At 40.5% G+C, this 27,813-nt stretch overlaps 1 long non-coding RNA gene across 2 annotated transcripts in view; it reads left to right on the forward strand.

Moving 5' to 3' along the window:
• The window catches only part of LOC135975574 (uncharacterized), an 86,604-nt gene extending 70,680 nt beyond the window's left edge, over positions 1-15,924 (forward strand). Inside the window, exons 3-4 of one of the 2 annotated variants that reach the window (XR_010592491.1) lie at positions 15,392-15,442; positions 15,544-15,924. This is a non-coding gene — a long non-coding RNA (uncharacterized LOC135975574). The remainder of the gene's footprint in view (positions 1-15,391; positions 15,443-15,543) is intronic. The other variant, XR_010592490.1, reaches the window with a different exon arrangement.
• Positions 15,925-27,813: the final 11,889 nt, after the last annotated feature.

The raw sequence follows: 27,813 nt of genomic DNA on the forward strand, positions 1-27,813 counted from the left end.
CTTGGGATTTTATACACAAAATCTCTTTCCTATCCCTACTGCCTCCTCGTCTGCACATCTGAGCACATGAGATTTTCCAAGAGGGCCACTTTTCCCTTGGTACCAAACAAACCTGATTATCCTACATGAAATCTCAAGTTTACACTTGTTTTAATCAAACAAACAAAAATCTTAGTAATCTCAAAGAGCTTGACTAGGGAGACCTGCTGAGCTTTTGTTGAAAGCAATGCATTAATCCTTTTAAGTTGACTAAAGGTTTCTTTTCTACACTATATAGTTTCCTGCTGGGTGACAACATTTCTGTAGAATCTCCATTTGTGGAGAAGGAAGGGTATAGACTTTCATAATGGCTCAAAGTAAAGGCAATAAGTGAAAATAATGCATGCTTGGTTTTAAAATTGAACACCGTTCAGAGGAGGCTTCTTATATTGATTAGAGTTAATGTATGTTGTCTATTCCTTTCTCTGCTGTACACCCCATAAATGAAAGTGGTCATTCCTTCTTCTAATCTAGCTCTTTAGCAAGTCCAATATTAATCCCCGTGAAAGGCTATGCAGCATTTCAATCAATCTGTTATTGCTGATTCATGGTAGCCATGCTGCATTGTAGGTCCAGTGGAGCGCTAACCCCAATCTAAATAAGAAATAGCGTTCTGTTTTCCTTGTGCACTCACTGCAGCTGCTGCAGATGTTAGTCCAGCATCAGATACTGACAGCAAGAGGCATAGCATTAATTGACTATCATACTGACAAACAAACAGATTAGTTAGCTTTGTTTCAAACACTCACTGACCTGGATTTATTTTGGCAGAGGTAATATTTTGTTATAACTGGACTAGGGTTGGTTATTGCAGGACCAACATAGTATCCAATATTCTTGGCTTTGTGTATCCCACACATCAATAATGATCAGTGTCAGTGAATTTAGGCTCCCACCCTCCATTGATCTAGTATTATTAGTGTTTTATTTCTTTGTATCTTTTTCTTCAGTACGCGTTGCTTTCACAAACCCAATGGAATAAAACATTTCAGCCTTCCTCAGTACAGGGAGATCCTTGCTGGGCAACTAATGTGAAATGAAAACAGTGTATCCCTGCCATGGAGAAGTCTTTTTACATATAAAAATGTAACATTCCTCCCCAATAGTACTATGCAGCAGAGCAGTAAGACCCTGTGACAGAGTGGGAGTAGCCTAAGGCTGACTCACCACCCTGTAAGCTTCCCCTCAGGGGCCAAACAGAGGAGATAATTAAGGACTGGGTGATTAACCGGTTAACTAGGGCATTCAGCTCATTAGCTGGGGATGGTTAAAACAGAGACAGGAAGGGAGAGGGGGAGGCTGGAAGGAAGGGTAAAGAAGCCCAGGATCTCAGAGAGGTGAGACTCTTCTTCCCTTTCATTCTGTGCCTAGCAGGTTGAAACTTGGGAAAAGCCTTATGCTGTGGGGACATGAGCTTGTATAAGATATTATAAATAACGCACACAGTGTTGGACCTATAGTGGAGTGAATGTGAGGACTGTTTGCAAAGAGAAATGCATGAAGAGGGAGGTCCCCCTGTGACAGGCCCCCATCCAACATTCCTGTGCATTTATGGTAGGACCTGGCTGAGTTTTGCCTTCAAGTATGTGGTGGGACAGAGGGCTGCACATCCGATACTCCCCAGACCCAGATCTTCGAGATAGCTAGGAGTGCTGGTAGCGTAGGGTCTGAGGAGCACTACAAAAAAAAGTATTCTGCGTGGACTCCTCCGGACGGTTGAAACAACAGACTGGATTTCTACATAGATTGCTTCCGTCAACGTGCAAAGGCTGAAATTGTGGAAAAGCAACATCACTTGCCCCATAACCTCAGTCATGCTGAACACAACGCCATCTACAGCCTCAGAAACAACCCTGACCATCATTATCAAAAAGGCTGACAAAGGAGGTGCTGTCGTCATCATGAATAAATTGAAATATGACCAAGAGGCTGCTAGACAGCTCTCTAACACCACATTCTACAAGCCACTATCCTCTGATCCCACTGAGGATTACCTAAAGAAACTACACCATCTGCTAAAAAAACTCCCTGACAAAGCACAGGAACAAATCTGTACAGACACATGCCTAGAACCCCGACCAGGGACATTCTATTTGCTATTCTATTTCCATAAACCTGGAAATCCTGGACGCCTCATCATCTCAGGCATTGGCACCCTAACATCAGGCTTGTCTGGTTATGTAGACTCTCTCCTCAGACCTTACGCTATTAGCACTCCTAGCTATCTTAGAGACACCACTGACTTCCTGAGGAAACTACAATCCATCGGTGATCTTCCAGAAAACACCATCCTGGCCACTATGGACGTAGAAGCCCTCTACACCAACATTCCACACAAAGATGGACTACAAGCTATCCGGAACAGTATCCCCGATAATGTCACAGCTAACCTGGTGGCTGAACTCTGTGACTTTGTCCTCACCCACAACTATTTCACATTTGGGGACAATATATACCTTCAAGTCAGCGGCACTGCTATGGGTACCCGCATGGCCCCACAGTATGCCAACATTTTTATGGCTGACTTAGAACAACGCTTCCTTAGCTCTCGTCCCCTAACACCCCTACTCTACTTGTGCTACATTGATGACATCTTCATCATCTGGACCCATGGAAAAGAAGCCCTTGAGGAATTCCACCATGATTTCAATAATTTCCATCCCACCATCAACCTCAGCCTAGATCAATCCACACAAGCGGTCCATTTCCTGGACACTACTGTGCTAATAAGCGATGGTCACATAAATACCACCCTATACCGGAAACCTACTGACCGCTACACTTACCTACATGCCTCCAGCTTCCATCCAGGACAAACCACACGGTCCATTGTCTACAGCCAAGCTCTAAGATATAACCACATTTGCTCTAATCCCTCAGATAGAGACAAGCACCTACAAAATCTCTATCAAGTATTCTTAAAACTACAATACCCACCTGCTGAAGTGAAAAAACAGATTGACAGAGCCAGACGAGTACCCAGAAGTCGCCTCCTACAAGACAAGGCCAACAAAGAAAATAACAGAACACCACTAGCTGTCACCTTCAGCCCCCAACTAAAACCTCTCCAGCGCATCATCAGAAATCTACAACCTATCCTGAAAGATGATCCTTTACTCTCACAGATCTTGGGAGACAGACCTGTCCTCACCTACAGACAACCCCCCAACCTAAAGCAAATACTCACCAGTAACCACACATCACTGAACAAAAACACTGACCCAGGAATCTATCCTTGTAACAAAGCCCGATGTCAACTCTGTCCACATATCTATTCAAGTGACATCATCATAGGGCCTAATCACATCAGCCATACCATCAGGGGCTCGTTCACCTGCACATCTACCAATGTGATATATGCCATCATGTGCCAGCAATGCCCCTCTGCCATGTACAGTCTCTACGCAAAAGAATTAATGGACACAAATCTGACATCAGGAATCATAATACTCAAAAACCAGTGGGAAAACACTTTAACCTGTCTGGTCATTCTATGACAGATCTGCGGGTGGCTATCTTAAAACAGAAAAACTTCAAAAACAGACTCCAACGAGAGACTGCTGAGCTGGAATTGATATGCAAACTAGACACAATCAACTCAGGATTAAATAAGGACTGGGAATGGCTGAGCCATTACAAACATTGAATCTATCTCCCCTTGTAAGTGTTCTCACACTTGCTTCTTATCAAACTGTCTGTACTGAGCTATCGTGATTATCACTTCAAAAGTTTTTTTCTCTTACTTAATTGGCCTCTCAGAGTTGGTAAGACAACTCCCACCTGTTCATGGTCTCTGTATGTGTGTATATATTTCTCCTCAATGTATGTTTCACTCTATATGCATCCGAAGAAGTGGGCAGTAGCCCACGAAAGCTTATGCTCTAATAAATTTGTTAGTCTCTAAGGTGCCACAAGTACTCCTGTTCTTTTTATGAAAAAAGGAAACTCTGAAAGAAATGTGCCTTTGTTACTGAATGCATACCTGGTGTGGCTTCTGGAGTAGTGCAGCTACAAGCCACCCCATGCTCAGGACTATGCCTGAAAGCCCGATCTACTCTGAGTTCATTTCACCTGCCATCTACAGTTAGTACAAAGTAGTAAAGAACCTTCCCTGGCAAGGGGATCACCTATGAAAGCTTTTAAAAAAAATCCCCTTTCTGCATGAAAACTAGTGAAATCCTTGTTAAGTTTCTGGTTGGGAGGTGTGCATCTGAATCATACAGTATCACCATCTGTAGTTCAATGTGGACAAAATTACTGTGTGACACAGTCAGCTGGAAAGTTGGGACAGATCTTATCTCAGAACTGAAGATAAGATCAGTGCTCTAGTGGCTCAAGTGGCTTATTTATTTTATAAAAGGACTTTGCTAATGGGGGTTTACTTCTCCACATTCCACCTTAGGGGCATAAATGCATGCTGGGATTCTTGGATTTGTAGAAGTGAAAAGTTTAGTTCCTAAAGAATTCTTTCTAACAAAGTAAAAACAAGAGTGAATTCCGCTGAATAGATAGGACTGGTCTACACCGGGAGGGGTTGATGTAAGATACACAACTTCAGCTACGGGAATGGCGTAGCTGAAGTCAACGTATCTTATTTTGACTTACCTCCCATCCTCACGGTGCGGGATAGACAGCCACAGCTCCCCCGTCGATTCCGCTACCGCCGCTCGCCCTGGTGGAGTTTCTGGAGTCAACAGGAGCGTGTTCGGGGATTGATATATCACGTCTAGACGAGACATGATATATCGATCCCCAATAGATCAATCGCTATCTGGCGGGTAGTCTGGACGTACCCATAGAATCATAGAATATTAGTGTTGGAAGAGACCTTAGGAGGTCATCTAGTCCAATCCCCTGCTCAAAGCAGAACCAACACCAACTAAATCATCCCAGCCAGGGATTTGTCAGTGCCCAAAACTACAATAGATGTAAGATGCTGTTACTAATAATGCTATTAGCACAATTGTAGGAGTAAGCAGAGGACCAGATTCTTCCACCCTTATTAATACTGAAGAACATTTTGTTGTATGAATGGCCTCACTGATTTAAGTGGAACAACTGGCATAATGAGTGTAGGGTTACCAGATGTCCCAATTTTATAGGGACAGTCCCAATTTTGGGGTCATTTTCTTATATAGCCTCCTATTACCCCCCACCCTGTCCTGATTTTTCACATTTGCTGTCTGGTCACCCTAAATGAAAGGACTAAATAGCAGGCGCAGGAAGAATTTGAAATAGAAAATAAAGGTTGAAAACAATGTAGATGTATGTTCATTAACTCCAGAAGTCCTCTCAAGCTTTAGAGGCTGTAAACTGAGAATACTTGCAAATGGGCTTATTTCTTCCTGTCATGCAATGTCGCCTAGGTGCATTTCACCAAACCTCCCGTTTTCTATAAGTTCGCTCACCTTACCTAAACTGTAATGGCAAGAAGGCATAGAAATGAAAAAAATTAGTCATAAATACTGAGAGGGACCTAGGTTTGGAAGTGGAAGCAGCTAAGAAATCTAGTCTGCCACAGTGCAGTTGTACAGCCCATGTCTAGTGCACGTACACTGACAGTACAATACAAATAACAGTAAGTATATGTTACAGATCAGATTAAGCACACAGGATTTGAATAAGTGGTTTGTTCTGATTTCTGAAAGACACTAAAAGGATTAAGTGTTTTTTCCTGTTCTGTGATCTTGCACATTTTTTAACCATTTCTGCTTTAAAAGAAAGAATGATACTAGTTCCTGCAGTCTCCCATCATATGTAAGCTCCCCCACACCTCAGTAAATTTATTAAATGAACTTTTCTTTTCTTTTTCTACTTATGGACTATCCCTAAGCAGATCACAATTTGCTCAGATACATTTATTATTTGATTAAAAAAAACACATTATGGATTGCCTGCAAGTATTCATTGTGGGTGAAATTCATCCAGCAGACTAATGCAAGTCTTCCATCACATAAGGCCCATCTGAATCCACAATAGATGCATCAAGTGGGAGTTATGTGGTATGTAGGTCACTCAGCACATGGGTGGATTTTATCCTTTTAGAGCTGTGATTTGTCACATAACTGACATGGTATCATTCCAGTTCCTTGACTGGATCAGGGCTGGAAATGGTTGTGGAAATGCTTGCCACAACATTTTGGTTTTTTTTTTCCTGTCAGAGAATGTGAACAAAACACTTCAGATTCAGTTGGGAAGCTTAAATTTTATTTAAACCTTGAGGAAAATATTTTTTAGAGGCTGCCCCAGAAATTGAACTGTGGGCACAATTCATTTAATACGCATGCATTTTGCAGGGGCAATTTGTGCCACCAGAAAGGGATTTCAGGCCTCAGCCAAGTGGAAAATATATCCCCAGATTTCTATGCTGCCTAGTAAAGCAAGATGTCTTAAACTTTCAAGATACAAGCCGATTGTGAAAGCAACCTCCACTAATATAAGCCTACGCAGTGATAAAACAATGCTGACAACCTCCACAAACCTTTAAATAGCCATTTCCAAGCTGGCAGATCTAAATTGAAGCAAAACAAAGTAATCACACAAAGAATTCTTTGCAAATTAAAACAATTCAGTGTTGTCACTCTATATGCTGAAGCTTCAACAAATAAAAATGCAGTGCCTGAAACCATTTTTCTTATTTGCTTGTATAGTAAATATCTTTTTGCTATAAAAGTAAGCAAATGTTCTTTTTCAATAAAATAAATGTTGGGAAACAAAGCTCATTTAAAATACAACAATACTGCCCCCCAACAATCTTGTTATATTGAAAAAACAGTTTGTATTAACGTGTTATTGTAGTCACTTAGAGAATAAGTAGAACTGATAATTTATTCTTTACAAATATTGTATCTAGGGAACTTAACTCTTCTCTGTTCAATAATTCCTTGTGAATAAGTTTTTTTTTTAATTCATTATTTGTAGCTGTTCAAGGAATAGTTTGTATGAGCAAATCAGTCATTGGTTTTAATGAATATTCCCGGTTAATTTATTTTCACCTAAGTTATAGAATAGTGTTTCTTAAACTTGTCTGTTCACAAGTCGTCTATGGATATTTGTAGCTGTCTGATGAACCTATTGAAGGTACAATTCATACCTGTGCAAAGGGCCAGCAAAGGGTCCATGTAGATGTACCACATAAGAGATCAAAAAGGTTTGCATACGATTTGTGCTGGCTCTCTTCACCAGGATTCCCCTGGAATTAATAGTAAAGCTTTCCAAAATGGGCAGGAGACCATCTCCAGTGCAAACACCTGCATGAATATTTATTCAAAGTGAGATCCTTGCACATAGAACCTGACAAAAATCTTCACTGAGATGAGAAGAAATTCTCACCAATATGAGTGAAGTGAATTCATAAGAATAGAGGGGAGGGATAGCTCAATGGTTTGAGCATTGGCCTGCTAAACCCGGGCTTGTGAGTTCAATCCTTGAGGGGGCCATTTGGGGATCTGGGGCAAAATCAGTACTTGGTCCTGCTAGTGAAGGCAGGGGGCTGGACTTGATGACCTTTCAAGGTCCCTTCCAGTTCTAGGAGATGGGATATCTCCATTAATTAATTAATTATTTTTAATGTGTAAAATGTTGGTGCAGCCACCTTTTCTTTTTCTTATTTCATGGTGTTCAGCAAAAAACAAACAGACAAAAATACCTTGTTGCTGTAATTACAGCTGCTGTTTCTACTTGCTCTGTGTTGATATGGAAACGTTCCCAGACAAGGTGGCAGTATGGCGCCTTTGAGTGACCACATACAAGTACGTAGTTGCTATTTCAGCACAGTAGAAGGAGGAGTGCAGGAAGTTGCTAACCATGCTCAGTAGCTGTTTTGAAGGTGGTGTGGAAGGCTTCATTAAGGGAAGACATTCCTGCCTGTATACACATAAAACCCTTAATTAGAAGCTGCATGCTCCTGACTAATCACTAGTGAGTTCTCTCAGGGATACAAAACTTCAGCCATGTTGAGCACCAGTCAGATCCAGTAGAGAGGAGATAGACTTGCCCGGGGGAATCCAGACTGAATCTGTAGGTTGGATCTTAGTACAGTTTCCTGTAACTTCACAGAAGTCAGTGGGATTGAGACTGGAAAAACACCATACAGGAGGAAATGTGGACTGGAGGCCAAATGTCATCATGAGGTGTATAACATCATTGAACCAAAGACCATGTGTGAGCCTAGCCGCTACAGTCATTGTCAGGAATTTTTCTTATTTGAAGTTGAGTATGTACTCAATAGCATGGATGCTGAAACAGCTGGTTATGTAGGACAACTGAATGTTTTATTAAACTGTCAATAGAATACACAGGGTGAGCCTACATGAAAGCAGAAGATCTCTGATTGTCAGAAGTCTCAATCCCTGTATTTATTTTGTAGGGTTTAGGCCCTGTGTTATAGACTTCATTTTAAAGGAAAATAACAAGTCTCTCATTAGTGTCATTAGTCTAGCTAGGATGCATTGTAACTTCTGTGCTGTAATGGTTTATCTTTGGAATGTTATTCAGTAAAAGGAATTTGAAACTATTAATTGTGTGTAACTATCTTATGGTAAAGACTGATACTGGATTCCTTGGAACAGAAAGAAAGTGAATCCTATTGTAACTTCCACTTTTAGTATTTAGAGGGTGCCTACAGAAATCCAGCTGTACTTTCGCACAAGGATATAAATTTGCGATCTGTGCAAATATTTTGTCAAACAAAGGAATTCTGTAGCACAGAATTGGTGAGTAAACTGACTTACCTCTCCTCTACGTACACACAAGAAGAAATACACACAAAGCAAAGAAACAAAGACCTCTTCCAATGGTGAACCAGGTGCATAGTCTGAGCTCCATAATGATGTGTTTTGGCAATGGGTCACTGCAGACTGGGTGTAGCAATGCAAACCCCTCTCTTTCACAAAAACCTTCCCTTCAGGAGTTTGTGGGTGTGCCACTGATTGAAGTATCAGTGCTTCTTGTGCCTGAACATAGCCATTACTTTAACCACGACACCATAGCTGTTATCCATCATGAGAATAGGCCATTCTTGCTGCCCCCCTCAGCTAATAGGCGAGAGTAGGTAGCATAACACAGGGTGAAATCCTGGCGCCATTGAAGTAAGTGGAAGTTGTGCCATTGACTTCACTAGGACTAGGATTTCACCTACGGTTTAATAAACCAGTACCATGGACGTAACCATGAAAGTCTATGATACTATTGCTGAGATGGTTGTTTTTGGAGATGGAGGACGGGGCTTATAGACACCGCTATGGCAGACACTTGACAGTAGCTGTAGGAAAAGTGACCTTCTAGCAAAGATACAAGTGCATGTAGATGACATAGCACCTATGTTTTCCAAGGATCGCTCTTCTGCCCTATTCCAAGAGGGCCAATAGCATCTGACTAGAATGAGGTTGTAGTGAGAGGGGTTGTCTGTGGATAGAGATTTCCCCCAGAATGACCTGCTTCCTCCATTGTTTTCCTCCTCAGATGCTGTTCTTTGATTTCTGAGACATAAGCATATTGCCAGGCCAGCAACAGATCTGGATATTGCTATTTTAATTAAAAATAGAGTACTTATCTGTGCATACTTTGGGTCCTTTGTGATTTACATAGATTTTGAGGGGCCAATTTTTCTTGTTTTGTTTTTTTAACAATATTTTTAAAAAGAAAATTCATTTTTTTTATAAATTGTAAAAGCATCCTCTACAATTCTTTAAAGAATGCAATTTTTTTGACTAAACCTTTAAAAAAAATCCATATGAGCTTTGATTCCAGTGAAAGACTGAAACTAGTTAGTGATTAATTTCAGCAAATCCCTGTGCAAAGCTGGAGACAAAGAACATCTGTGGGTTTCTTCACAGAAGAAAAGAGTACTCTGGGCATTGCAGCATACAGAAAAGTACCATACCAGAAGACAGTAACTGAGCTGGACTAAGAGTTGGAAGAGGAAAAGAAAACTGGAGATGTGAAATCATAGAATCATAGAATATCAGGGTTGGAAGGGACCTCAAGAGGTCATCTAGTCCAACCCCCTGCTCAAAGCAGGACCAATTCCCAACTAAATCATCCCAGCCAGGGCTTCGTCAAGCCGGGCCTTAAAAACCTCCAAGGAAGGTCACAAATCATAAACTGATCTTAGCTATGCAGGAATGCTAGGTGCACAGCTTAAATGAATGAGAATAATAAGCAGAAAATGAAAGGAAAATGTCAAAATATCTGCTAACACGGAATATATTTAAAAGAGAGTCACTGACATAATATATGGCAGCTGGCTCTGCTCCCACTGAATCCAATGTTTAAGTAAACAAACTTTTCTGGAGCTTCTAGGTGCAAATAGTTAACAAATAACAATACAGTGTATCAGTTAGCTATTTAGAAGCCATACTCATGGACAGTAATCAACATTTGCTTTTAACAGAGAACTACCTATTTACTGTACATAAGCACAGTTCAGTCATATACCGAAGTCATCTTGTGCTAAGGAAAGGACAAAGTATTTTGTGAGCTCTATTACGCTTTAAAATGGTGTAAACTGGGCATTTTCCCAATTTTACTGCTGCCGCTGATCCTGGTAGTGCCAGGATGACTCTTTTTCTTTTTGCTAATCCTTTTTGCATTCTTGACTGCTCTCAAAATAAATTATTTGTCAGACAACTCATCTTGCCAGGAAGATGACAAACAAAGAAGAGGAGGAAGTGGAGGCGTTTTATGACATGGCCTTCAGCTCTTTTTTATTTTTATTTTTGAAAGGATCCTTTCTGCAATTTATATCTATCTGGGTTAGAAATATGTTTTAATTCGGCCATTGAGATGTGGTGCAAGCAACGATGACACACTGAATCAAGAGTCTGATGACAATTTATTAAAACTGATTTCCACTGCCACTGCTTCCCTTATGGTTTCAGACTCTTTGACCAGCAAGATACGCAGCAATTTTAGCATAAGTGGCAGTACAGAACACCTATGAGCTTATTGCTGCCATTTTCACAAAGGCATATGTGACAAAGAGTTTCTTAAAGCTGGTAACTACTCTAAAAGAGTTGGTGGAATAGTAATCATTAAGACAAACACTGGAAGAATGTAGGCATTTTAGTTGGGTTGTGAATCATAGTCATGACCGGGTAAGAAGCAGCTTATTAGATGATTGATGCAAATCAATTGCACCAGCTTTTCTTTGGCCAAATGTTTTGAAGAAGCTGCCAACATGGTAACATTATTTCATGGTGAGAGGAAGGAGAGGGGCTACCTTCCCTCTCCAACTTGAACTTACTACTCAAATGGCAAAATGGCTGTATGTCTTGAATGTTTGTTTTTACGAAGATCAGAGCTGTAGAAAGCACTGTAGTGAGGTTTGGGGGAAGTGGGGAGGGCAGTAGCTCCAATTCTACCACCAATTTGAAAGAGGAGTTGAACAGATGACTCTGATGGAGTTTGCCCCTTCTCCAGATACTGCCAAAACACCCATCTTAAACCCTTTTGATAAACTTGTTTGCAAAGCGATGCTTTTCTTTCATTTAGACATCAACAGACTGTGCCAAGGTGTAGGCCTTTTCAAACCTTCTTCCCAAGAGAATACCCTGAAGCCTTCTACATCACCGTGGACCACCAACTCCCATATCAAAGAACACAAGTTGAACACTGCACGCAACTGTCAATATAGTCAGTGTAATTTTTAGGGACCTCATAGAAACCTTTCTGACAAATAAGCTTAATTCAAGTGTATTTGCTCAGTGGTGCTCCCTCCCTTCTTTGGCTATGGCTAAGAGAGAGTGATTGTGGTTACATTGAAAAACAAATGAACAGTCTCCACAATTCCTCTATCCTTCCTGTCCCTAGGAACACACATCTTTATGCACACTTAAGAAAATAATTTAAGGGTGGACATTTTTGTAGGAGATGCTAGTTGAAATATTAGTTTCACATCACTGTACAAGACTGTCCTTGGCATGTCCCCTTTAACTTATGAGATCACTTGAATGACAGTGTCACTTGAATGACTGTTATGCTGCACTGCATGACATTTTAAACTGACGGGGCTGGATCTGCATGGTTGATTTTAGTTTAGCAGGGGAAACAAAAATCAATTTACAAACAGCAAATATTTTCTTTCACATTCAGGATATCTTTGGCCTTCATTTGGGCCAGGCAGAAGCTAGCAGCTGAAAGTTATGACACTGAACACCATTTTAATTTTTTTCAGTAGCATGCACACGGATTGTCCTTTATGTGCACAGATTCTGCTACTGAAGGAAGCCACAGTTTAGTGTATTGTGAGTGGAGTTTGGGAGCAGGAGTCCTGGATTCTAGATCTGACTCTGCCACTGACTACTTACAACCTTAGGCAAGCCATTTTATGTTGCATGCCTCACTTTACTCTTCTTTAAAATGGAGAGAATATACCTACCCAACTTTGTAACGAGATTTGAGATTTATGGATGGCCAATAGAATTGCAAAGTATTAGCATTAAATAATTTTATTTATTGTGGCCACAAGTCCAGTTTTCCCCTGCATATCGTAAATTATAATAAAAAAAGATTATTTTCTATTATTCACATGACCTCACTCTCTCTTCATTAGCTTAACTGAATTCTTCAACTTAGTTCTCTCACTTTTTTGGGGGGGGGGTCATTTCCTAGCAGCACTTAGGAGGAGGGTTCCTATACAACTTTTTGAAAGGCTTAAATGTAAAGTAAACCTGCATATAAAACTCTATTCTTGAGTTAAAAGCTCTTAGGCCTAAGTCTCCCATTGTGATTCACACCCCCAGACTGCTGCACCTTCTTTCTGGGCACATCTCACTGTAGGACTGGGGCTTTATTTTGTACTCTGTAGACTGTGGATTGAAAGCTTGTGCTACTTCAGGACAATAAAAGCAGTTATGGTACCAAAGAGACACTGTTGGGGTTTTATTGTATGTTCAGCTGCAGAGATTAACATATACAAACATAGTCTTTTTATAGGGCAATGCAAAACTATAATTGGGTTATAAATAAATATTAATTAGGAATTTTACTTAAAGAGAAGAATTTAATTCGTTATAATGCCAATGAGGACAAAACACGGAATAAAAATAAAATATGAACATAAAACAAAAAGAAAATTCCCTTCCCCTAAGGCTTATATTTTTCAGAGTTCTTGTTTTAAATTCCATTCTAGTTCTCCTTTCCCTGTGTCTCTTTGCTATAGGTCAAAACAGTGAACAGTGTTTCCTCTTCAAGTGGGGAAAAACTCAAAGATTTTGTGTTACTAAAACATTCTAGTGATTCCTATTTAGGAACTAGGCTTGCTTTCATTGCAGTGAGAGGGTACACACACCTGTAAAAGCCTTTCTCCCACGTTCAGTGACTTCTTATCACAGTGACCTCTTCCGTTTCCTAACGTCATTATTCCTCCCCACATATGATATGGGGAAGGAAAGCTGTTGGTGTAAGATCCCGTGCCTGGTTGTTTTGGGATCTGATTCCAGTGCACTGTAAATATAGATGTGCCACTGAGATTGACAATTTTATTCAGATGGTGACTAGCAGGATTTATTAGGATCATTACTGGGCAGTATTTCAGGGTCAATGTGGGTATACATTTTCAGGAAAATTAGTTTCTCATTTCAAGATGGCAGCCTCCATGACCAGCATGTTGGGAGAGAATCCCCTGTGGTTTTAAATAGTCACTCCGATGACAATGACAGCACTGGAGGAGAGCGGGGTGCGGGGGGAAGGGGCAGTAGTTCATAATATAAGACCTGATCCTGTGTGCAGTGCTGAATGCCCTCAACATCCATTGAAATCTCTGAGACTCCCCAGCACTTTGTTGAAAGTGCTCATCACCGTACAAGATGGGGCCTCATTGATTTCATTTTATGGGTGAGTGCTATCTGAGTGAATGCTACCTTTAGATCTAACAGAGAAAAGTGGAATATTGATCAGCAGTGATTTCTTTACTATTGCTAACCAATAACTAGTGTATTTAAGCTCTACAATAAGTATTCAATTATTACTTTTTTATGGTAACCCCAATTGTATATTAAATTTTTACTTATCTATCTGGATATATACGTGCTATCCAATCCCTGTACTGTCCAAATGCCTCCAATGTTGTCTGTCAGGAATGCCGTCCTGAGTAGATGAATCCCCTTATGTTATTCTTAGGCTTCATAGACACTTAACTGACTCAGTGTTGCATTAGTCAATATCTCTTCCGGATGAAAAGTCTGTTTTGAATCTCATATGATGTTAGCATGTGAACCTACTTGTGTTCTGAATATATTTGATTTGTTTAGAAATACCACTCTGCTACTTAGATATCAGTCACCTCTTGGACACTGGCTGGAAGAACCCAATGGAAAACTCTTTAGCAATCTGGTTCCTAGGACCTCTACTAATGCTTGTACATGGCTATCAGAATTAGAGGAATTAACCATCTCATCCTGATGATGCTACTGTCACACCAATTTTGTGCTACTTAGTGCTGGTGAAAAATTTTCAATCAAAATTGTTTTAAATGGAAAACTGGCTTTTCAGCTAAACAAATTGTGTGTGTGACAGATGTGGAAAATTTTGCCTTTTTATCATCCCCTCCATTGAATTTACTTACTTATAGCTAAAACAGTGAGCTTACAGCTGATAAAAATTGTTTTCTGTTTTTTGAGAAAAAGAATTTTGATTCTTTTAATTAATATTTTCTGGTTTGTGGAATATTTTCTAACCATCTTCATCTCCATTGATTATACTAGAGTTATTTCTGATTTACTCTGATTGGTTTGAGTGAGAGGAGAATCAGATCCCCCATTGCTAAATATGTGCTAAGCTATCTAAGCTATAACCCATGGTATTTTCAAAATAACAGTGAGATTTTGAGGGAAAGGAGGATGGTTGTATAAGGATCCCAGGGGGAAACTTTTGAGAAGTGCTCACAACAACTGGCAACAAAAGCCTTATAGTCATTCAGTTCATGCCCTTTGTTGCTATGCTTGCAAAGTTTTTAGAAGTTATAAAGTGAAATCCTGGTCTAGTATAATCAGTGGAAAACCTCCCATTGTCTTCAATGAGGCCAGGCCTTCACTCACTGTTTATTGGGGAACAATGAGAGAAGAGACTGGGACAGGAGAGCTGCCACTTTTCTTGCCAATTTTTCTAAGTGCAGATCAGCCACACGCCTCAAATAAATTGTCCATCACCAAAAATTAATATAGTCAAAGTGTAGCATGTTTTTAGCATAGAGGTGTGTTGCATCATAGCATGATTCAATCCTTTCTTGAGCCGGTACACTGCTACAGGAGTGTTATTCACAATACATTCATTACTTTAACATCTAAATTGCCAAACATTGTAATCCAGCATTTTCATAATTGTGTTATTTTTCTATGCTCATGCATCATAGACAATGAAGTGGAATTGGAATAAATGGTTCTGTCAACTCAACAAACCTTAAGTAAGTTTAATGCTCACTACTGCCATTGGTATTCAATATCACTAGATATTTTACCTTGAATAATCACTGATGGACATTGATTTTGTCTTTGCTCTTCACAGCACAACGAAATTAATGTGAAAGTCAGAGTCAAATGAGTCCCAGCGGTGTCCTCCACTCTGCCGAGAAGCACATTTCAAATACTGAAGAACAGGCAGCGGACTCAGACCTATGGTATCTTGTATTGCAACAATTAATGGGTATGAATAGTTCTCACCGGGGGATTCCAGTTACCTTTGTATTAACTTTAGAGGTTAGATTCCTGCAACTGTTCAATGAGATTAATGTATGGTAGTTTATGAACTGATTAATTCTTGTCTTTAAATTCAATTATATACTGTAGATTCTCTTATCTTCCTTTTTTAACAATGGTTCTCAGAGGCATTTGTATGTTGTAATAAAGTGCTAACAAGGGGATCATAATGATTATGAAGTTTGGTGTCAGAAACATATTGTATAGTAAACAGTCTGGCATTCTATTGTAAACAAAGTGGCAGTTGTTTCTAGATATTTTTCCCCTCAAGTCTAATAGCTTAGGTGTCTGCTAGCTTCAGTTATATCATAACCACTGTACCTCGGTAAATGTGTGGTGAAGTTTAGCTGTAAGAATACTGTAGTTAGAATACATGATTTAAAAAAAAAAAGCAGTATGGGCATAACAGCTATCCTAAATTTTCTAGTACTGACTATAGCTAAAAGACAGCTGATTGGTAGAACTTACAGCATATATACACATTGTGGGACAAATTCTTATTTTTCTCCTGATGTACTTTGGGGATGACAGATTGGAGCTAGGGTGACCAGACAGCAAATGTGAAAAATCGGGACGAGGGTAGGGGGTAATAGGAGCCTAATATAAGAAAAAGACCCAAAATCGGGACTGTCCCTATAAATTCTGGACATCTGGTCACCCTAATTGGAGCTACAACCACAGAAAAAAGGTTCCCTGAGCATAGGCCAGAATGCTTCAGGGGAACCTAGGAACAGCAATCCCTGCACCACTCCTTATAACTACTTTGTAAACAGGTTCCCCAAAACCTGTTGCTAGATATTAACAAATATGCAGGGATGGCTACTGTCCTAACCACATCCCCGACTCAGCAGACTGTGGCCCTTGTGATCCTCAGAGAGTAATACACTTTCAAGTCAGGTTGTTAATATGCTGTCTATCCCACTGCAGAAACCATGCCAGAAATAACTATAATAAAAACTAACGTATTTGGGACGTAATCAGTATCCCCAAACTTCAACTGCTATTGTTGACAGCCTCTATTTTTTTGCAGAGACTGATAGATGGTGATATCTATCTGTCATTGAGATAAAGTCTGTTGTCTGCAAAAAAGGAGAATGCATGCTTCACACAGCAGTATGCACACTCCGCAGAGTTCCATTAATGTGTCATTCATTTTATTTCAGTTGCCAAACTTTTCAATAAGTAAATGATTGGAAAGTTACTGGTATGTGCAAAGAACATTTTTTCAATTAGTGATGCCCATTAACTGAATGAGTAGACAGGGTTGATATTTTTCCTCCTGAATTAGCAGGTATACAACTGGAATGTAGGCTATTAATCATTATTTAATAATTCACCAGAAAATAAATATGACATAAAAGATAATTAGAGAATTGTACTACTTGCCTTCATCTTAATTAGGAATGAAGGAGATTTGGCATTGTGTGCAGGACTGTTAAAGTTTGTTTATGTTGAAATGGGTATCGAAATAGAGTTACAGCAAAGTCATTTCATGAAAGAATATAGCTGCTGGCATAGTAGATATTGTACATCACTTCAGGAAAGGTATCCAACAGTCATGATTTTAAAATCTAAATGCAATGTGCTGGAACAAGAACAGTGGAGAGGTTTGTTTTGCTGTTTCTATAATGACCTCTTGCCTGGCACACACAAACATGTATGCCAGCCAATTTTATTGGAACAAAATTAATATTCTGTCTCCATTCTGTAATAGTAGTTAATTTTGCCAGAGCAGAAACATTTGGATATATTTTCCTGTGACAGGATTTGCTGGAGATAGCTTAAGTTGTAATGTATACTAAACATTTAAATTCACAATGGATTTGAAAGTTCTCAATCATGACATAAACAAGCACTTTATGAAACACATTTTTTGTGTGTGCTTACGTCATGCTAACTTTAAATTTTGGGCCAGATCTTCAACTCCACTCTTCTCATTTGTGCCTCTCTTAAGCATTAAGGTGGGGATTCTGCTTGTATATAAGCAGATTGTCTGTATATTGCCCTCACCTCCCTTTCCCTCCTGATGTAATGGGTATTCAGGAGACATGTACAGAGCAAGCTCTGCTCCAGGGATCCTGATCTAGTCAAATGGGGCCTTACTGCCTTCAGAAGTTAGCGCTGCCTCAGGGCTGCTCTAACTGGTCAAATCATCTCCTAGCCGCTCCAAGGATTGGGGAGTAAATAGGGAGACAGAAAGTTGGTGTCTATGGCCTCTCCTTCCTCCGGTGTACAGAGATGAGCTCTGGAATACCTGGAGAGCTAGCTCAATAAATGGCCATTGGTTTTACTATGTGCTAATAATCTTCCAGACTCGAGATCTAAGTGTTAAACAGTCTGGATGTAGACAGCAAGACCCAGATCAATCTACAAGCATTTCTAAAATTCATATTGCTGTAATATCTAGGGACTGTACCTGGATTATAGAAAACGGTGGGATCTGTCAATCACAGACACCTTATTCTCTGCCCTAGACTTTGGTGAAGTTATCTAACTTTTAAGTGCTACATTGGATACCTTCTGCTCTGGTTCTTTCCACAATACTTTCTTGAAGAAGCGAGGTCAATGTTTTCAAAAATAGGACCCTAAAGTTAGTCTCCTAAATCTATAATTTACTGCTTTAATTTTCAGAAGCACTAACTAAGGATTTAGGAGACTAACTTTAGAGTCCTAATTTTGAAAATTTTGGTCCTGCCGTTTCAGTGTGAGCTGAAGATGACAGGCACCGGGGTTTGTCGTGATCTCCCTTGGCTGAGTTTCTGAAAGACTTGAGCCTACTATTCAGAAGGCTGTTCCTTTGGCTCCCTCAAGTTTATTCCTGCACTCTGTTAGTTGCACTGTGTGAGGCAATCATATTTGCCTGCTGAGTTCTGAAAAGAGTGCAAGTCTTTCAGATGCCCTGGGTCTACTTTATTAAGGGCTGTATAGTGCAGCCTGAAATGAATCTAGTAGAGAATGCAGGGAGAATGCCAGTTTTGAAGCACTGTGTTATATACTCTCTTCAGCTCATGCTTCTTAGGTGATAGGCTGCTGCTTTATCTATCACCTGCAGCTTTCTCATGAACTTTTGTCCAGACCCAGACAGACTGAATTACAATATTTCACCATGGAGGTGAGACAGATCTGAGCTACTGTGGACAGGTCATCACCTGAGACGATTAGATAGTCTTCTGCTAGCTGGAGATAGAAGAATTTGCTTTGGGTGACTTTAATATTACAGACTCAGTAATGTGTCTAGTATAACTCCAAGGCTGCTCACCATCTTAACTACCTTATGATAGGCACCCTCAGCTGAGGCTGTGAGGGTGTTGTGCTGAAATTCTTTAAAGCAGCTCCCTTTTCCAGCTAACATGTATGCTGTTGGGAGACAACATATCCCCTGGAGATAACCATTTACCTTTTTTTTTTCCTCCAGTCTAATAAATTATTCTTGATGGCAAATTAGGCAGAAGAAAATACATTGTCAGTGAATTTCAATATGTCAAAACAATCTTTGATTCTGTTAAGTATGGAAGTGCTGTTTAGAAATGGGATCAATTCACAGGCACTCTTGCTGATCATGTACACATTTTGAAGTCAAGTCTTTTTTCACTGCTTCAGCCACAGGCAGTAACGCCATACAGCCTCAGTACTGTAATATTCTAACAAAGGTCTCATTTCTATGATCTGTTATGTTGTCTGCCAGGCATTACAGTTGATCATTTACTGCATAGATTTGTTAGACTGTCCATAGTACAGCCCTTTCTTTTCTTATGCAGTCTGCCCCGCAGGTTTGAAGCAGGGTGTCTGAACAACACAAAGAAAAATGAGTAGAAAAAATGAGAAAGGAATATGGAAACTCTCAGACGGGAGCCTGTCAGAAAAATGTATAGACGAAACCAAAACTGATTAGGAGTGCATGCATCTCTAACCCCATTTCTTGTAATATCCATAATAGCTATTACAATTTTACAGTTCATTCACTGATGCCTGTATAACCTGCAAGGTGACATGGGAGTTTAAGTAGTCTCACCATCCAAGGCACTGAGAGATGTAATTTCAACTTCGGATATGAAATACTCAAGGTTAGAGAGATCCAGGGATTTATATACTCCACATACAATTTAGCTATAATGTATAAGTATTTCATCTGCTTCCTCCATAGTAGGCATCTTACTGCCCAACCCAAACAAATGTGGGTCTCTTTTTTATTTTCAAATATCCTTTTTTCAAAAGTGATATCTGCTCCTTGCACATTTTGCTACATTTTTGCATGTATGGGGCTGTTTTTATTTTGATACATGGAGATCACTAATGACACCCATAGAGCAATGATGCTGTGGACCTGATTATACAGCCCTTATTTATATTGGTGAGCATGTACTCCAAGAATATATTCACAACTGGATAATGAGCATTTTTTATCTTCAGTTATGTACATTTGTCACTAGCATTAGGCACAGGTGTTAGACAGGGTCTACAATGCTGACCTGCAATGGTGGACTTGCATGAGTAGTTGAATGCAGTGGGACTACTTATGGGAGGGAGGGAGGGATCACTAATAACTACAAAAATAAACCTTATGTACTCCCTGCTTCTAACAGTAATGGGCCAGACTGTGATCCCCTTGTTAACAGTGGTGAGCAGTTCCTCACATGAGTAGTCGCAAGTGTCTCTTGTTTCCTCCTCTCATGGGTCTCATTATATTTATATACCTCTTTTTCTCTGGAAAGAGCCACTCATAGGTACCCAAACAGAAACTTTTCATTTGATACTCATGGCAAATTACATGTCTTCCTCTTCCTTCTTTCCACCTCCCTTTCTTCACTTTATGCATCCCTTCTCTCCCCCGCAGGTTCCCTCCTCTTTTCCTTCTCCTATGCAGCTTTCGATACTCTGTCAAGTCACATGATCTCCACAGCGTTAGATATAAAAATTAATAGCATAGGACATCAGGCAACATGGCAGAAAACCTCCCTGTTCTCGTTCAATAAGCTAATACCCTGCATTCCTGACAGTGGCTTGAGGAAGCACCTGGAGTATATGTTCTTCACAGGCAGAGCATATGTTCATATATGTAAGGGGAAGCTTTTCTTTTATGTGCCTTCAAGCGGTGTGCTGTGCTTTAGCAGCAAGGTAGTAGAATGAAGATGGGAAAGCCTCTCTGATTTGAAAGGCTAAAACAGAAAAAAGAATTTTCTGATTTCTCATCAGTGAGAAAGAGCTGCCGGAAAAGCCAGGACAGAAAACTCTCTCTGAAATGATTTTTCCATTTCTGCCTTACTAAAAAGGATGTACAGTTACTGCTTAGTCTTAGCTTATGATTGCTTACCAGTACCGGCTGATTTTCTGAAATGGAGGATAAGAGATGCTGACAGCTGTGCCCTGTATGGAAACTGCCAAACTGCACTACATCTTGTCAGGTTGCCATGTGGCTTTCGGCCAAGCAAGATATCGATGACACATATAATGAGATACTAAAAGAACTAGCATGTAGCATAGATTCTAAGGAGAACTGGCAGAGCACAGGGATGGCCTTATGTTTCTTAGCATAGTGTAGTACTAGAAGATGGCAAACAAAAAGGATCTTTATTACAGCCACACGTATGGATCTGAAAGAGAAAAAAAGGCATGAAATGTAGCTCCCTAGATAAAATGAAAGGAACAAGGAGCTACCCGAATGACCACATTGTTGTGACACTCGACAAATGTATGAGAGTAAAAAAAAAAAAACAGCAGTGGAAAAGGAGTATTGGGGAGGGAACCAGGTTAAAGGTTTTGAGGGGAAAAGGTGAAGCCGCAGAAAGGCAGAGAGCGTTAATGATTGACAAGGGTGGTAAAGGAAATAAGAGGGGCTTTCATAGATATACCTGTTGGGAAAGAAATATTAGAGTTAGAGTGACCATATGTCCTGTTTTCACTGGGACAGTTCCTTTTTTAAGCCCTGTCCTGGCCATCCCAACTTTTTTTTGCAAAAGGGAGCTCTTGCCAACTTGCTCAAGAGCAAATGGGACAAATATCCACTGTTGTCAAAAAAGTGGAGTGAGGAAGAATGTGCAGCGGGACAAGTGGCAATGCCATCCCTGCACAGGGGGGGAGACAGGGCTTGGGTGGTGGGCAGGCAGGGCTCGAGTGACCAGCGACACCAGTCCCAGCTGCACGCGGGGGCAGGAAGGACTCAAATGAGCAGCGACACCAGGCCCAACCTTTGGGAATTATGGTCACCCTATCTAGTATGTGCATTGCTGCTTGCCCAAGCCCTGCCTGTCTGTGCTTGTCCCCACCCCCGCCTCATCAGTGGAAAAGTACAAGGATTAAGATGGATTCCAGTATCATGTGACATGGTCACATGTCACTGTAACTGGCCAATATTCTGTGTCTCCAATTCAGCAAAATACCTATGGATATCCACCCCTCTTCAGGAAAGCACCTAAGTACACAGTTAACCTTTAACATGTACTTAAGTGCCATTACAGTTAATGTGACTAAAGCACATACTTAACTTTAAGCACAAGGGATGGGCGTAGTCTCCAAAATACAAATATAACCAACCTCGAGGGTCACTTGTTTTTTCTATTCTGGATCCACTTCCTGCTTCTAAAGACCAGCCACTTCTCAGGGGAGGATTTTGCACTTCTGTTCCCATTCACATTGTTTGGCCTGGAACCAAGAACACACTCAGAAAAGATCCATTAGTAGGGCCAAATAAAGGCTTCTTTGGGAGGATGGATTGGCACCCACGATAGTTATTTCACTAAAGGCAGCCTGGATGCCCCTTGTGTTTTCTTCATTGGAGAGGAAGCTCAAATGGGGCCTGATCAAAGGATTCTAGAAGCTTTTCCATTGACTTCAACTGCTATTGGATTAGGCTCATGGAGAGAAGATGCCAGATCCTGTCTCACATGATGCTGTATGTTCCCAGAAGAATTCAGATTGCCTCTGGTGAAAGCCCTTTTCTAGGTGGCAGTGGTGAGCTTTCTCCTCGAATATCCTGTACCTTCGTGGCACCTAGTCAGAAAGCTGCTGACAAACTGGAGAGATTTCAGGGAGGAGCAACAAAAACTGGTAAGGGGGCTGGAGGGACTAATTTTCAATGGAAGATTAAGAAGACTAACTATGCATGGCTTGGCTGAAGAATGACAAAGGGGGATACTGATAATTATCTGCAAGTATTAGAAGTGTATAAACATCAAAGAGGGAGAGGAATTGTTTTGCATGGTCCATGGGGATATAGCTAGGACTAATGAGATGAAATTTAGCAAAGGAATATTTAGGCTGAATATCAAGGAATTCATCAAAGTATGACATTAGACTGTAGAATACTTTACCAAGGAACGTACAAGAGTGGAGTCCTCTCCCTTGAGTCAGATGGGAGGACGTTTGGGCATGAATATTAACAGGCTTGTTCAAAATTAAACACTGAAACTTTTCACAATATTCAAGTACCACTGGAACCAAACTATGTCTTTGAATTTAGATGGGTATCAAGAATTATATTTTTTAAATAAAATAAATTAATTTACTTCTACTGATAAAATGCTGTAATAATAACAATGATGGGCTGCTTAATACTGAAAAATGATATATTTAAATATATCATACTGAAGTATATTTTAAACCAGGGGTTTTCAAACTGGGAGTCAGGACCCCTTAGGGAATCATGAGGTTATTACATGGTGGGTCGCGAGCTGTCAGCCCCTAAACACTGCTTTGCCTCCAGCATTTATAATGGTGTTAACAGGGCTGGCTCCAGGGTTTTGGCTGCCCCAAGCAGCCAAAACAAAACAAAACAAAACAAAACAAAGCCGCAATTGCGATCTGCGGCGGCAATTCGGCAGGAGGTCCTTCACTCCCAGGCGGAGTGAGGGACCGTCCGCCGAATTGCTGCCGAATACCTGGACGTGCCGCCCCTCTCCGGAGCGGCCGCCCCAAGCACCTGCTTGAGAAGCTGGTGCCTGGAGCCGGCCCTGGGTGTTAAATATATTTAAAAGTGGTTTTAATTTATAAGGGGTCGCACTCAGAGGCTTGCTATGTGAAAGGGGTACAAAAGTTTGAGAACCACTGTTTTAAACCCATGATGCACTGGGTTAACTTCATCTTGGGAGCAATGACACTGAAGCCAGTGGGGTTACCTCATGGTGCATTTGGCCCGTTGCTCTAATGCGGAATGTAGTTGAAAATATATATTTAAAAATATCAACTAAATGTCTGGCTACTACGAATGCAGTGCTGTCAATTATTTCATAATATATTGATCTCCTGTAACTGATACCCATTCAAGTTATCGAGTGTCAGAATTTAGCCCTAAATGTCTGTAAAAGCACACTGGAAAAGGTGTGACATAGCCAGTTTTGTTCCTTGGAACAGAGAAAAGTGAATTGCACTAGGAAAGGCTGGACATAATGATAACACGAACAAGAATCTTGGCATCTGCATGGGAGAGTACACATTTTAATCTGGTCACCCAGATGTGGTAATAAGATAGCTTGATAATGTGTCAAATGTCAGCCTCAAAACTCAGTTTCTCATTGAACAGTACATCTATTCGTTTGACTGAGAGGATTAGTACCACCAATTGAGATGGCAGTGTGAGAAGCATTACTGAACAGGTGGTGCAAGCTGAGCAGAAGGACATCAGACTTACCAGAATTAAATCAATGGAAGTTAGAGGGCATCCCTAACTGAAGAACCTACAACCTTTACCGCTCAGAGAACACTCTCCTTATATCCAGCTGCCTTGGACAACTAAATTTGCTTATCTTCCTCATAGCAATGGATAGCCAGATTTAAATGTTTCAAAATAGACTACAATGGCAGCATATATTCACATAAAATACAGGACCCAAAACACAGCTCTGAAGCCACCACATCATGTAGGGTGGAAAGCAATGTAATACTGCCCTTTCCCAATTTAAGCAACGTACCAATGCCCCCACCTCCTCAAGCTATCTCTGCTCTGTAACCTTACATGTCTATATTGTATCATCTTTTATTTGGTAATTTTCCCAGAGCACTTTTTATCCTGAAGTTGGTGTCATTTGTGGAAACTGTACTCTGTGATCATGTAATTAACGCGCGCACACGATGGCCAAATTAAGGTTGCATGGGCAACTTGAATTCTGTCATTTCCCAACTTTTAAGTGCTTGATTGTGTGACCTTAACATTCTTTTGATGTACTTTGTTTGCATATTATATAATAATATTCAGTAACACTCTATATATCATAGAATCAGTAATAAATGCAGTTATTCATCTATGTGGATAGACTGATGCATAAAATACTATCTTTGATGTATAAACACAATGCAATAGTGATTTCAAGAGGGGTAGTGACAAATAGCGTATCTGGATTAAGTTACAGTGGGAAGGAATAAGGAAGAAAGTAACTACCTGAGTAGAATTTAACCAACACACCTTGGCTAATAACGTGATTCTTGAAAGTCAGTACAGAACCATGGCAATCCCATTGAAACATGGGTACTGTACAGACTTGGAAGGAAGAGTCTCACTTACTGAGCACCGACATAATTTCTTGGACACCCTGCTTATTTTGTGAGAGCTGCCAAGATCACTTCTTCAAGTGAGATGTCTGGAACATATGGAAATAGGAGTAAATATTCCTGCTCAGACATATGTTAACTAAGATGATTGGACCCTGTAGCATCAGCAGAAGATGATCTCTCATACTGCTGTTAGATACTTGCTTGCATACTGCAATTATCATGGTTTGTTATTATTTCCTGTTGAAAACTGCCAAGAAAGGCATGGACTCTGGAGAGAATGGTCAGGATGAGGCACATAGAGGACAAACAAAACTTTTGAAGAGACCTACATATGGGTTATACATTGACTCTATTTTATTTACAAGCATACATAAATAAGGAAAGCCCATTTTGAGATGCAGATCTGCACAAATGGATCTCTCGTGACAGATGGAGGTGTATGTTGCCCTGTGTTTATATCCTGGAAGGGGGGGATACCTACTACTATTTAAATTCTTTACTTTTTGTTCAAGCAGAGATCAGAACTGTGCCCTTAGCATGCTTGAAATGAGTAGAGCTCCGATGACAATGTAAGAATCCACAGTGTAAATATCCCCATTTCCTAACTGTACAAATAGCAAGTGCTAAAATAGAATCAACAGAATAATACTCTGTAGTTCAGATTAGTCAGCACAGGAAGCTGATTATGGTGAGATCATTAGAGAAATTCACCTGAGTAAGAGCAGAGTCTCATTAGGTGGAGATAGCTGTGAACAGAGAACATGTACAAGAAATGTTATCTTCCGCAATGAGCTTATAAGCGAAGTATTATGGCCTAAAGAATTCAATTTGAAAATCTGAGCCATATTAAATCATAGGGTTAAAAAAGTGCCCCAAATTAGTAAACTTCAATTTGATTTGCCAATATGTTACCTAAATATGAAATTTTAAAAGCAGCCATTTCAAAAAGTTTAGCTGATGGGTACAGCTTAAATATTCCATGCAACAGACAGAAATAACTGGTTTCCTTGGAACCAAATATCAGCAGGTTCAGTTCCCTCATTTTGTTTTTTGAAATAGGTATATTGATGTTATGTCCTGCAACCACCCCCTCCAGAGTCCTCACTAGAGCTAGGGGAAGAAATGACTAAAAGACCGGTCCAGAAGTTTCCAATCCTGGTTTTATGAGCAATGCATGCTGGGAGATATTTTAAACTACCCATGCCGTACAGATACATTCAATAAAGCTGACAGTTATATACCTCAGTACTGAGGGGCAGATTTGGAAATGTGCAACATGATATATCGGGTAGATTCCATTAGACGTACTTACTAATGTGTAACTGAATTTAAGCTGGTGTAAATCACATTCTGAATGGCTGGGAGGTGCTACTTAAAGAAGAGGGTGGCCTACATTGTCTTACATATTCTTACACCATACAGTATATTGTTTTTCTTGCTAATTCTTCTCTTTTCTCCCATGATGTGTGAGTTGTGCACAGTCTACCCTAGAGCTATTTAGATATGTTGTACTGATGTATAAGAGAGCCTGACTCAGTGGAAGTGTGTTTAAGTAGGGAACTAACATATCATCTATGACTTTTGAGCAGCAGGTAAAATTCATGCTTAAAGGGGCCAGAGATGAAGTATACATTGAATCATAGAATCATAGAAGATTAGGGTGGGAAGAGGCCTCAGGAGGTCATTTAGTCCAACCCCCTGCTGAAAGCAGGAACAACCCCAAGTAAATCATCCCAGCCAGGGCTTTGTCAAGCCGGACCTTAAAAACCTCTAAGGATGGAGATTCTATCACCTCCCTAGGTAACCCATTCCAGTGCTTCACCACACTCCTAGTGAAATAGTTTTTCCTAATATCCAACCTAGACCTCCCCCACTGCAACTTGAGACCATTACTTCTTGTTCTATCATCTGCCACCACTGAGAACAGCCTAGCTCCATCCTCTTTGGAACTCCCCCTTCAGGTAGGTGAAGGCTGCTATCAATTCCCCGCTCACTCTTCTCTTCTGCAGACTAAATAAGCCCCATTCCCTCAGCCTCTCTTCGTAAGTCATGTGCTCCAGCCCCCTAATCGTTTTCGTTGCCCTCTGCTGGGCTCTCTCCAATTTGACCACACCCTTTCTGTAGTTGGAGGCTCAAAACTGGGTGCAATACTCCAGATGTGGCCTCACCAGTGCTAAATAGAGGGGAATAATCACTTCCCTGGCAATGCTCCTACTAATGCAGCCCAATATGCCATTAACCTTCTTAGCAACAAGGGCACACTGCTGATTCTAGTCCACTGTAATCCCCGGGTCTTTTTCTGCAGAACTGCTGCTTAGCCAGTCGGTCCCCAGCCTGTAGCAGTGCAGGGGATTCTTCCGTCCTAAGTGCAGGATTCTGCACTTGTCCTCGCTGAAACTCATCAGATTTCTTTTGGCCCAAACCTCCAATTTGTCTAGGTCACTCGGGACCCTATCCTTATGCTCCACTGTATCTACCTCTCCCCCCAGTTTAGTGTCATCTGCGAACTTACTGAGTGTGCAATTCATCCCATCATCCAGATCATTAATAAAGATGTTGAACAAAACCAGCCCCAGTACCAATCCCTGGGGCACTT

Source organism: Chrysemys picta, chromosome 14 (genome assembly GCF_011386835.1).
Source record: "Chrysemys picta bellii isolate R12L10 chromosome 14, ASM1138683v2, whole genome shotgun sequence".
Lineage (NCBI taxonomy): Eukaryota > Metazoa > Chordata > Testudines > Emydidae > Chrysemys > Chrysemys picta.